At 41.2% G+C, this 12,680-nt stretch overlaps 1 pseudogene across 1 annotated transcript; it reads right to left on the bottom strand.

The window, feature by feature from the left end:
- Nucleotides 1-648: 648 nt before the first annotated feature.
- LOC310662203 (vomeronasal type-2 receptor 26-like) lies at nt 649-9,586 on the bottom strand (annotated as a pseudogene). Its single transcript has 5 exons — nt 9,254-9,586; nt 4,616-5,470; nt 3,201-3,415; nt 2,710-2,836; nt 649-1,550 (listed from the first exon to the last, which is right to left on the bottom strand). The product of its transcript is annotated as a vomeronasal type-2 receptor 26-like (transcript).
- Nucleotides 9,587-12,680: the final 3,094 nt, after the last annotated feature.

A 12,680-nucleotide genomic window follows, 5' to 3' on the forward strand; every position in this document is an offset into this window, starting at 1 on the left:
GATCACGTTGTTCCAGTCAGTGTGCAGTCATCGTTCGTGATCAATTCCGGTGCGACGGGACATCTGTGTAAAGACAGAAGCCTGTTTATTGAGCTCCAGAAGCTCCAGAATCAATCACGAATGGTGACTGCTCCGTATTTCATTCTCTCATCACAGGATCATGTGATCCTCTGTTTGCATTACATAATACTGTAAGTGTGGGGACAAAAACTCTGACTTACAGTGTTATGGAATGTAATCAGAGGTTCACATGATCCTGCGATGAGAGAATGAAATACTGACATCATGCCAGTTGGTTCTGTGCTGCTTCATGATCAACTCTTGCCCCAAGTCCTCAGTGTTTCTTTTGAAGGGTGGGTGCTTTCAGCTTACTTCGTAACAGTAAAAAAAATAAATCCTAAGGGGTCCAAAAGGGCTACAGGAAGGAAAGGAATGCAACCCCGAAGTAAATGGGGAGTTGCCTGAATAATAAATGCAGGGGCAGGATACATATATTCTCCCATCCCTTTTTGGCTGCAAAATCTTAATTCAATTCTCCAAATAAAATTTAAATGTACAGAAAATGTGGGAGGCTATGGGAAAATTTATATAGTTCAACATTCTTTTTTTAGCAAGCAAAATAAAGTACATTGAGGGCACTCAGATTCCTTAGGTCTTATTCCTTATTAGATGTTCCTTGTTATTTAGTTCAGGCCGCAACACAATAATATAGCATTTGGGGGCAAAGATGAATCCCAGGAGTCCAGCACCAGAAGCTAAGATAGAAAAGATCTCCACTGCAACCATGTATTTCCCCCTGGTACTGAGGTAGGAGGGAATAAAGGACAGCCAAACACTGCAAAAGACCAACATGCTGAAAGTGATAAACTTGGCTTCATTGAAACTGTCAGGTAACTTCCTGGCAAGGAAAGCCACAGTGAAGCTGACAAGAGCCAGGAAGCCCATGTAGCCCAGGACACAGTAAAACATAATCACGGATCCCTCATTGCATTCCAGTACAATTTCTTCAACCATTGAGTTCATGTCAACATCTGGGAATGGGGGTGAGGATGCTAACCACACAGTACAGATGCCTCCTTGAATAAAAGAACAGGAAACCACAATGGCAATAGCCAGTCTCTTCCCCACCCACTTTCTCATCTTGGATCCTGGCTTGGTGGCCATGAAAGCTAGAACCACTGTCATGGTTTTTGCCAACACGCAAGAAACAGCCACTGAAAAGATGGTGCCAAAAGCAGTTTGTCGGAAGAGGCATGTCACCTTCTCAGGCTTTCCAATGAATAGCAGTGCAGAAAGGAAGCAGAAGAGAAGGGCAATGAGGAGAGTGTAGGTGAGGTCCCGATTGTTGGCTTTGACAATGGGTGTGTGGTGGTGCTTCAGAAATGTTCCCAGAACCAAAGCTGTGATGAAGGAAAAAGCAAAAGCACTGCAGGTTAAACTGATGCCCAGAGGTTCTTCATAGGATAAAAAGGTTATTTCCTTGGGAATACACATATCCTGATTACTATTTGGACATTTTTCTTCTGAGCATATATTACACTCATTCATGTCTGAAAAAGAAAATATTTGGTATTAATCAGGGAGAGTGAACACATATTCTGTAGAAATTATGTTTATCTGAACTATGTTTTAATTGTTATTATTTAATATGCAATGGTTTTTGTATTCTAATGAACAACATATTAAATTTGATTATGAATTTTTCCTGTCTTGTCTGGTGAAAGCCCTATTAAGTAGTGTGTGTGGAGTTTTAACCGACATCTGCGAGGAACATTGTGTGTTAGTACTATAATCTGTAAGCAAAATAAGGCTATGAGTTATGGCTATTTTGTGTAGTGTTGGAAGGATTTTTTAAAGCTTGGTGTAACAGATAAAAACCTCACATTTTTACTTCTAAAGTAGATAGATATTATTTTCATTTTATTAAAATGCAAAGCATAGTAATTTTGAAAGTCCTCTCCTGGAACAAAAAGTTGCAATCCCTGTTAATAGGTAAACATATAGAGCAAAAACTCTAAACTTTACTTTTTTTAATTTCCAATTATTTTTGTCTGTGCTGTTCTATTTAGGTTGGTCATGTATTCTCTTAATTTTTCATTAATTCCTTCTATCTCTGTAAATTTCCATTTTTATCAAGTAAATGTATCTGTATCAGTGTGTGTTGTGTCAGATGGATAGATTGTGGAGTCTACCTATCATAAAGAATCGGTCTCCTGCTTTTGCAACAATTGAAGGATCTAAACACTCTTCAAAGACTGGACCAAGTTAAGTTCATTCCTACAACCTTTTCTTTCAGGCTTATTGCCATTGATGATAAGTCAGAAAATCATTTTTGATCTCTCTCTCTCTTCCTCTCTCTCTCTCTCTCTCTCTCTCTGTGTGTGTGTGTGTGTGTGTGTGTGTGTTTGAAGCTTGATCATACATTTGGAAGTTATCTTCTCTGATAAACTGTTACTAGTACTGTCCATTATCTAGCTACTGTACAAAAGCCACTGTACTTAATACCCAACATTTTCCCCTGACAGGGACTCTGAGGCAAATAATCACAGACACAAACCAGTTTCTTCTTCAGCAACTACCTACAGGCTTAATAAACATTTCAATCACATGCTAAACCTGGTATAAAGTTGTTAATTTATAGGCACATTCCTCTGAATTCCAGCTAAAGCCATTCACTTTTCAACTGTACAGTTTGTGCAGAATACTCACCCTCCTGAGCCGAAATCTTCCCTTCTGGACATGGGATGCAATCGTAACAGCAAAATGGCTCCCCATCTTTCACTCTTTTCCTAGTTCCGGGATGGCACCGCTCAGTACATAAGGAAAGAGGCTGAGACTAATCCATATATGAAAACCCAGAATAGTAATTTTGAGAATTATGAGATTAGAATATTTAAGGCAACTTTTAGGTGTTCTTAGGTGATGCTTTCTTTCAGTAATGTATCACTAATTTTGCTAATCAACATGATAATTATAGTACAATACACTGTTAAGAAACCATCTTTTGGAAAGGATGGAGCCTGGTTAAGGGCGTAGATTCTGATTTCATGCATACACAAAACAGACAAGATATAGAGTTTTGCTTTTTATACTTCCCCAAAACAACTTCTCAATTAATATAGATAGGAATATATTTGCCATCCATCCATTGTAGTTTTTCTATTTTCTAAAAAGTTACAAACCAGACCATTGAGGATTACCTGGTTAAAATGGTTGGGCCAAGTTATGGCATCCCCATTGATGGTCAAATGTTGGTTGGGATCAACATTCCCAACCTTCACTCTATGAAATGATTGGTTTGAGGAAACAATCCAGTTGATCACATCAAATCCAGCCACTAACTCTCCATTCTCATCAAAGAAATCTTGTCCCCACCACTGTTGTTAAAAGAGACACGTCTGAGAAAATTATGTAGCTGGTTTAAAGAGAAAAAGGGAAGATTTGAGAAAAGGCTGCAGTTCGATCGTTGATAGTAAAGTCATACCTTGTTTATGGTTTCTGAGTGAGAAGGTATTCATGATAAAAAAGCTCACTCTTTGTAATTCAGAAAAGGAGGTAGATTAGGTTTTGAAGGTTTGGTTTCTATATTTTTCAGAGTGTTGAAACACGGTTAATGTTTCAATAGTCAATAAGGTTAACACCATTTTAGTTTGGGTTGACGCAGTCAGAGCCTACTTCTGACACCAGAATATATTTTTTAAAAAGTAAATAAAAATGTGATTCAACTTCCTAACCATTAATGTATATGCACCCACTTGGAAGGTAGCATTATAAATACAACAAAAAAATATAAGATGAACATATAGAAACCTATACCAATGGTAGTAAATTTTAATAAAGATGGTAATGAAGAGGGCAGGGAGAGTTCTTATAAATTGACTTTAAAGCATGTATTTGAAGTTTCTGAAACTTCTTTTTCTATGTATTATTATTTTTAAATAAAATATGTGACTTCAAGGGGCATACATATTCATGTAGATCTACTCCCAGAAGGCCTGGTTCAGGCTCATTAAGAAGAAGAGTTTGGATTTGATATCCCTCTTTATCACTACCCGAAGGAGTCTCAAAGTGGCTAACATTCTCCTTTCCCTTCCTCCCCCACAACAAACACTCTGCGAGGTGAGTGGGGCTGAGAGACTTCAAAGAAGTGTGATAAGCCCAAAGTCACCCAGCAGCTGCATGTGGAGGAGCGGAGACACGAACCCGGTTCACCAGATTACGACTACACCACACTGGCTCTTAATTTAACAGAATGAATCAGATCCACCAAATTCATAACAGAATTTCTACCTATTACAAAATATGGAGCAGGACTTTCACTAAAACTGCCATTAGCCCCAGTCAATATAGAAAGAGTTCTGGGATGATGGGAGTTGTAGTCAAACAAGATCTGGAGGGCATGACCAGTTGGGTGGACTTGGCGAGTTGAGAAAATCAAACATTAATTTGGAAACCATCCAGAAATTTAAGGGCGGAAAGGAAGAAGGGTTATTAAAGCGATATATGTTCTATACCTTAGGATGGGAAGGAATTGGGGACACATTAAGGACACAAATTAAGGACTATTGTAGTACATTTATGGTGCTCTGCCTCTTGATAATGTTGAGCATGATACCTGCCACAACTGTTGATTCTGGTACTTCCATCCACCTCTTTTTTCCATTACTTGATATTTGAATCTAGTTGAAGACATGTAATGCAAAGCATGGGCTACAGCACAGACAGCATTGTAGATGCTGTAGCTGTGGCCATTCATGCTCATCTCAAAGAATGGAGCAGGAAGGCTCTCTAGTTTCTCCTCCCCAGTACAAATATTCCCCATCACATCTTCCATATTTGATTCAGAGAATACACAGTCAAAGGCCTGTTGCCAGAAGTCTCTGATAAAACCATCTCCTTTTGTGCTTAAAGGATTTTTGCTCTCAACAAATGCTTTGAATGCTGGTACGTCATTGGAATGGATTGTGAAGGACAGGACACCATGAAATATTTCTGTGTCCAAATTCTTTTGATATAGCTGTGAAGTGAGCTCCATTGCAGCTGTTGTTATCCACACTATACCATTTGGTAGACTTGGTGGATGTTCTGCAAAATGTGGAATCAATCTCAAAATTATCATTGAGTAAGAGTCACCATAAAACACAACCACACTGGCTGTACTATTCAGAAGTTCATTATGTATTTTTAATCCATCTTCAAGAAATTCATCAAATTCAGTGGCAGACCTAAACATAGGGATTCTTTTTATAAAGTCAAAGCAGATGCCTCTCTGGGAAAATTTTGGTAAAGCAGTCTGCAAAATCATTTCACCATTTTCATTATCCATTACTAGTACTCCAATCCATATCCATTTGAAATAAAGAAGCAAAGAGAGAATTCCTGTGTATTGAAGGGCTTGATGAGGAACCATCTGGTAGAAAGAAATTCCTGGGATTCCATCTGTCTTCAATGGAGCAGAGCCATATATGAGCTAAGGGGATTTTAGGGGAGAGAAAGAAAGGTTATAATAATAGAATGCATCTTGCATAGTGAAGTTTTCAAAACCATTCATGGAAATAGGAAACCAGTGCTTTCACCTCTGCTGATGGAAGCCAACTATAGAATCTCATACAATTGAATAATGCTAAAGTAGGCAATCAAGAGATAAAATGAACAACTGGCAAGTTTGGCCTTGGAGATCAAAATGAAACCGGACAAGGCTAATAGAGTTCTGTCAAGAGAACAAGCTGGTCATCACAAACACTCCTTTCCAACAACAAAAGAGATGACTCTACACACGGACATCACCAGATGGGCAGCATCAAAATCAGATTGATTATATTCTCTGCAGCTAAAGATGGAGAAGCTGTATACAGTTAACAAAAACAAGACCTGGAGCTGACTGTGGCTCAGATCATCAGCTTGTGATTTGAGGACCCGATCCCCTCTTGGGGAATAAAGACACGTGGACACAGAATGTAAGGTTAATGGGTAAGGTAAAGGCCACAACTTTATTGATTACAACATGTGAGAAGGTATTGGCTTAGGCATTGGGCCATGGAACATTAGACTCCATCCACTCGTAGAGGGGTGAGTCTGAGGAGGGGTTAACCACCAGTAGGGGAAGCCTGTTGATGCTAATCCAACTATAGGCTCTCTTCCTGATCTCACTGAGAGTCGTGACATGGCCCCCTGCCATACAGGCATTGGACAGGATCTACGACCGCCAGATTCCTTTAGCAGAATACCCAAAATTGTCGGGGAAGGCGATGGCCACACCTTGCCCCCCGAAACACCAACAACATAGATTAAGCTCAGATTAAGCTGGCCAGTAGCAAGAGAACACAATACCCCCCCCCCAAGCCTCATGGCAAAGTACTTCCCTGTCTTCCGTGAGCTTAGCGAAAACGACCTCTTGACTCGAAGAAAATGTATGTGCAATGGTGGGGAAGGCTGGCACGGCTGCGTTTGAGCAGCAAGCCATGCCCCCGCCGAGGTTCCCTATTGGGTGCCCAACCGGGGAGGGGCGTGGCGCCAGCCCTGGAGTTGAAGCAGGGGGCAGAGCGCCCCCGCATGACGCAGGAATATTCTCCCGCTCACAACCCCTTCCCTCCTGGGAGTAGGAAAGGCTTTCTTATAGCAAAATTCAAACTTAAACTGAAGAAAGTAGGAAAAACCACTGGGCCGGTAAGATGCAATCTAAGTCAAATCCCTTATGAATACCCAGTGGAAGTGAGGAGCAGGTTTAAGGATTTAGATTTGCTGGACAGAGTGCCTGAAGAACTATGGATGGAGGCTCGCAACATTATACAGGAGGCAGCAACAAAAACCATCCCAATGAAAAGGAAATGCAAGAAAACAACGTGGCTGTCCAAAGAGGCCTTAAAAATAGCAGGGGAGAGAAGGCAAGCAAAATGCAAGGGAGATAGTGTAAAATACAGGAAATTGAAAGCAGATTTACAAAAAATAGCAAGGAGAGACAAGAAGGCATTCTTAAATGAACAATGCAAAGAAATAGAGGAAAACAATAGAATGGGAAAAACCAGAGATCTGTTCAAGAAAATTGGAGATATGAAAGGAACATTTTGTACAAAGATTACCATAATAAAGGACAAAAGTGGTAGGACCTAAGAGAAGCAGAAGACATCAAGAAGAGGTGGCAAGAATACACAGAGGAATTATACCAGAAAGATATGGATGTCTCGTACACCTCAGGTAGTGTGGTTGCTGACCTTGAGTCAGACATCCTGGAGAATGAAGTCAAATGGGCCTTAGAAAGCACTGCAAATAACAAGGCCAGTGGAAGTGATGATATTCCAGCTGAACTATTTAAAATTTTAAAAGAGAATGCTGTTAAGGTGCTACACTCAATATGCCAGCAAGCTTGGAAAACTCAGCAGTGGCCAGAGGATTGGAGAAGATCAGTCTACATCCCAATCCCAAAGAAGGGCAGTGCCAAAGAATGCTCCATCTACAGCACATTTGCACTCATTTCACATGCTAGCAAGGTTATGCTTAAAATTCTACAAGGAAGGCTCAAGCAGTATGTGGACCGAGAACTCCCAGAAGTGCAAGCTGGATTTAGAAAAAGCAGAGGAACCAGAGACCAAATTGCAAACATGCGCTGGATTATGGAGAAAGCTAGAGAGTTCCAGAAAGATATCTACTTCTGCTTCATTGACTATGCAAAAGCCTTTGACTGTGTCGACCACAGCAAACTATTGCAAGTTCTTAAAGAAATGGGAGTGCCTGATCACCTCATCTGTCTCCTGAGAAATCTCTATATGGGACAAGAAGCTACAGTTAGAACCGGATATGGAACAACTGACTGATTCAAAATTGGGAAAGGAGTACGACAAGGCTGTATATTGTCTCCCTGCTTATTTAACTTATATGCAGAATTCATCATGTGAAAGGTTGGGCTGGATGAATCCCTAGCCGGAATTAAGATTGCCGGAAGAAATATCAACGACCTCAGATATGCAGATGACACAACCTTGATGGCAGAAAGTGAGGAGGAATTAAAGAACCTTTTATTGAGGATGAAAGAGGAGAGCGCAAAATATGGTTTGAAGCGCAACATAAAAAAAAAATGAAGATCATGGCCACTGGGCCCATCACCTCCTGGCAAATAGAAGGGGAAGAAATGGAGGCAGTGAGAGATTTTACTTTCTTGGGCTCCATGATCACTGCAGATGGTGACAGCAGCCATGAAATTAAAAGACGCCTGCTTCTTGGGAGAAAAGCAATGACAAAAATAGACAGCATCTTAAAAAGCAGAGACATCACCCTTGCCAACAAAGGTCCGTATAGTTAAAGCTATGGTAGTGAGAGCTGGACCATAAAGAAGGCTGATCGCCGAAGAATTGATGCTTTTGAATTATGGTGCTGGAGGAGACTCTTGAGAGTCCCATGGACTGCAAGAAGATCAAACCTATCCATTCTTAAGGAAATCAGCCCTGAGTGCTCACTGGAAGGACAGATCATGAAGCTGAGGCTCCAGTACTTTGGCCACCTCATGAGAAGAGAAGACTCCCTGGAAAAGACCCTGATGTTGGGAAAGATGGAGGGCACAAGGAGAAGGGGACGACAGAGGACGAGATGGTTGGATAGTGTCTTTGAAGCTACCAGCATGAGTTTGACCAAACTGCGGGAGGCAGTGGAAGACAGGAGTGCTTGGTGTGCTCTGGTCCATGGGGTCACGAAGAGTCGGACACGACTAAACGACTAAACAACAACAACAACATTCCAATGCTCAAGTTAGGGATTCAAGGCTGAAAGAATATACACTGATCAATAGCCATCAAGTGGATTTATGGCTGAGAGGAAAATGCACTGAGGTTTTCCTGGCTCAGACTTTGCATCTATAATTGCTAGATTACAGCAACACTCTCAGAGGAAAATCCTTATTGCCCAGTTAGGCACGTTATTTGACCAATGACAGCAGCGAAATAAGGAAATATGAAACAAACCCAAATCAAATGCCAATCAGGTTGAGGGGAAAAAAATCATTTCCACCCATGTCAACTAACAACCCAAAATAGCACATTTAAACTCCTGAAATAAATTCAGTAACACAAAGAAACAGCAACACTCACAGCATCTTAAAAACCATATCAGAAACAGGATCCTAAAACTCAGTTTGCATGTAAGATTCATAAAAAGGAAGCCTCAGTATTTTTAAGGCCCACATTAATGTCTTGAAATAATAGTATAGGAAATGTGGGGGTTCACATAGAGGGAGGGAGGGAAAGAGAAAGCAGAGTTGACCTACCTGTGGAACCTTATAGTTTTCCAAGAGCGTCGCCACATTCGTGGAAATTTGGGCATCCACTCCTCCAATCACTGCTATTAGATTTTTCTGTTGCTCACATATGTAGTTAGGGATAAATCTCTCCTCTGTGGATAAAAGTAGCATTGTAGCATGATAAGTCCTCCTTGCATTGCAATAGCTGTCATAGATGTGAAAGCCCAAAGTAAGATTGGGTAAGAGGTGAGGGTTTTCATTGATCTCTTTGACTGTGAATGCCAAAGCCAGGATGTGCTGGTAATGCTTAGGGATTATGCTGAAAGAAGTGTGAGATTCTTTTTCAGAAGGATATTCCATACTTAGTTTAGCTATTACCAATGTGTTCTCTGCCTCTTTTATTAACAATCAATTATTACAGTATTTCTACATAAGTTGGATATAAATATAAAAAATTAACTATGTAAGCAGTCACATTTACAATATAAAACTCTCCATTCTGATTAAAATAAGTTTTTAGATTTTTATCATTTATTTCATTATAAAGCTTATTTGAAAATAAAGTTAAAATATAACCAAACAGATGGGATGGTGTTTATTTTTTAAAGCTGTCAGATGGAGCAGACTGAGGGGGCAACCCTATGGTAAAATCCACAAGGAGGAGCATTTTAGGATGCACTGGATCTCTGGATCAACCATGCTCAGTTGGCATTAAGTCCCCAACCCCGGTTCAGTTGAACATACTGTATATCAGCATAACCTGGTCATCTCAACCAAGCTGGCTGTGATGAAGCTGGTTGAGCCAAGCTGGTCTAAGACTGAAAAAGGGAGCATTCCAGGAACAAGGCAGAAGTGGAACCAAAGGGTGGAGACTTTGCTAGATCCAAAGCATGTCCACCTTGTTCATATGACCTGGTAACCTGGCATAGTACACTGTTTTAAAGGCTTGTTTTCTCTCAGCCAGGCATGGACAGGGTAGCAGCAGGAGCCCTGATGCCGAACAGGGTTTAGATCTGGAGTAACTTTATGTCGCATTAATTTGCTGTATCTTAACTCACACTAGCTTTTGGTGGATAGGCTTTCTCCCTACATTTTTTGTTCTTTAGCTGCAGCTCTAGCACAAATTATCTAAGTGGCAATTTTTATTGAATAAAATAAATTAATACAATATTTGGAAAGAAAATCAAATGATCATTTAGGCCTTACACAAATAGATCTGTCAGTGTTGGCAGGGGTTCTTCCCTGAAGCCTAGTTCACTGACGACGGCACCAGCATGATAAGCAATTCCACCAATTATGAAGTCTCCTTCTTGATGATATTTGTGAAGTGGAGGCTGTGGGTAATAGATATTGCACTGAACAGCATGAGTCTTGCATTCCATGGTAGGAAGCAGAGGCAGCAGCAAAATGACTAAAACTACCATCCTCGGTACAGAAGTCTGAAGCCTGGAATATCCAAGAGCAGATCTGTGAACCCCTGTGTGTACCCAGTGCCACTCCATATCCCTGACTTTCACTGGATATATTTATGACAACCTTCACACTCTTTGCTCTCTGTTCTGCTAACAGCCAAGGAAGTCCCACAGGGGTTTGGCTGAACATCATAACTAATGACCGTCCTTCTGACTAGCTAATTGTGTAGTTAATTATTACATTAACAACAATTCCTAAATGGAGGATGTGGAGTCCTTTAGGAATTAAGAAAAGTTGTTTGTCACATATTTTGGAAAGAAGATTTCCCTCACACTTTAGTTAGATAGGAAGGCATGATGAAGTTTGGAATGACCCGCAGCATGAAGAGGACACTGGATTCAAATCTTTGTGGTAGGAGTTAGCAACAAGGTAGTCATGGATGCCTTATGCCTGTGTCTCCTTCCTATTGCACCATGAGCGGTCTCAATAAATGCTCCATCATAAATCCACATTTAACAAGAGGATGTTGGTCAGAATATAATGGGGGGGGGGCAGCTGAGAGACATTAATCCCCGTAATGCACCCCTTTTATCAGACAGCTATGAGTTTGAATGCCAACTGTGAGACACTAAGTAAGAGCTATGCTACTTGTGATCCATCAAGTTATAGGCACTTACTCACCCCTAGATATATGAATGAATGAAAGAATGAATGAATGAACCTTAATATGCATCAGTCATCAGCCATAGCAATAAAACAACTACAGTCATACCTCAGGTTCAAGTTGCTTCAGGTTGAATGCTTTTTGGTTGTCCACCGCATTACTTCCGGGTTTCGCCGCTCATTCATGCGCAGGCAGTTAAAATGACATCACATGCAAGCGCGGAAGCAGTGATTCACGACCTGCGCATGCGCAGATGCGTGGACGTGGGTTGCATTTGCTACAGGATGCGAATGGGGCTCCAGAACGGATCCCGTTCATATCCAGAGGTACCACTGTATACGATATACAAAGAATAGAAATAAAAAGTCAATTACATAAAATACATTTTAGGGTTTGGGATCAATAATAAAACAGTGGCTCTTATTCTGATTGCCCCAGCTAAAAACCTTGCAACCTTTGCTGTCACCTGCTCATCCTGACCTGCCAAGAGAAAGAACACTGTGGTAGTGGTTGGGCAACCAAGAATGCACAATAAAAAGAAGGGTGATAATCTCATTTCTCAAATCTTTATAAAGAGTGCAGGCCAGAAGGACATGCGCCAACGATTCGGTACTGCCATCTCCTAAGGGATATAAGCGTTTTTCCTGTGGAATCTGTTGGAATCGTCCCTCAAGTACAGCCGAGGGCAACACATTCAATCTTAAAAGAGTAAAAGCGCGTCAGTATTTTAGAATTTCTGGGTTATGCAGATACGGTGCCAGAGAGTCGAAATGGGAGGGTGGAGAGATCCCTATATGAATTCTGGCCTAGTAGCCTTCTGTCACTTGCTAAAGGAAGGACAACCAGGAGGGAGCCTGTCTTAATTCTCTATTGAGGGAGTTCCCAAGCCTGTGTGTAGCCACTGAGAAGGCCCCTCTCCTGCTTCGCTACCAAGTGAACCTGTTGTTGGGATATGAGTACAGCGCAGCTGCAAACAAGCAGCTCGGTGTTTACATCACATGATGTGGCTGACCGTGGGACTGATTGTTCCAGCCAGTTCACAGGGATTTGTTCTTTGTGTAATATGAAACCTTCCTGTTGCTTTTATGAAGGAAGTCTGAGCCAGTTGCTCGGAGAGAAGTCTGAGTGAACGGACATGTTTTTTGTACAGATATACAGTCAGAAATAAACCGTAGATGAAATAGACTTTCTGACTTTCTTATTTCTCCTGCTGGTATGCAAGGGGGAAGGGGGTGTGCATCTTCCACGCAGATCTTCCTGGACTATGAGGATGCCAGCCAGAGTAGATCACCGGCAAACAAGCCCCAGGAGTCTGGGAGAGGGGCCAGGCTCTCCCGAGGGGGCGAGTTTTCCAACACCTGTGAGGGTGGCAAGAAC

Source organism: Podarcis tiliguerta (assembly GCF_965153285.1).
Source record: "Podarcis tiliguerta genome assembly, chromosome: 13".
In the NCBI taxonomy this organism is placed as follows: Eukaryota; Metazoa; Chordata; class Lepidosauria; order Squamata; family Lacertidae; genus Podarcis; species Podarcis tiliguerta.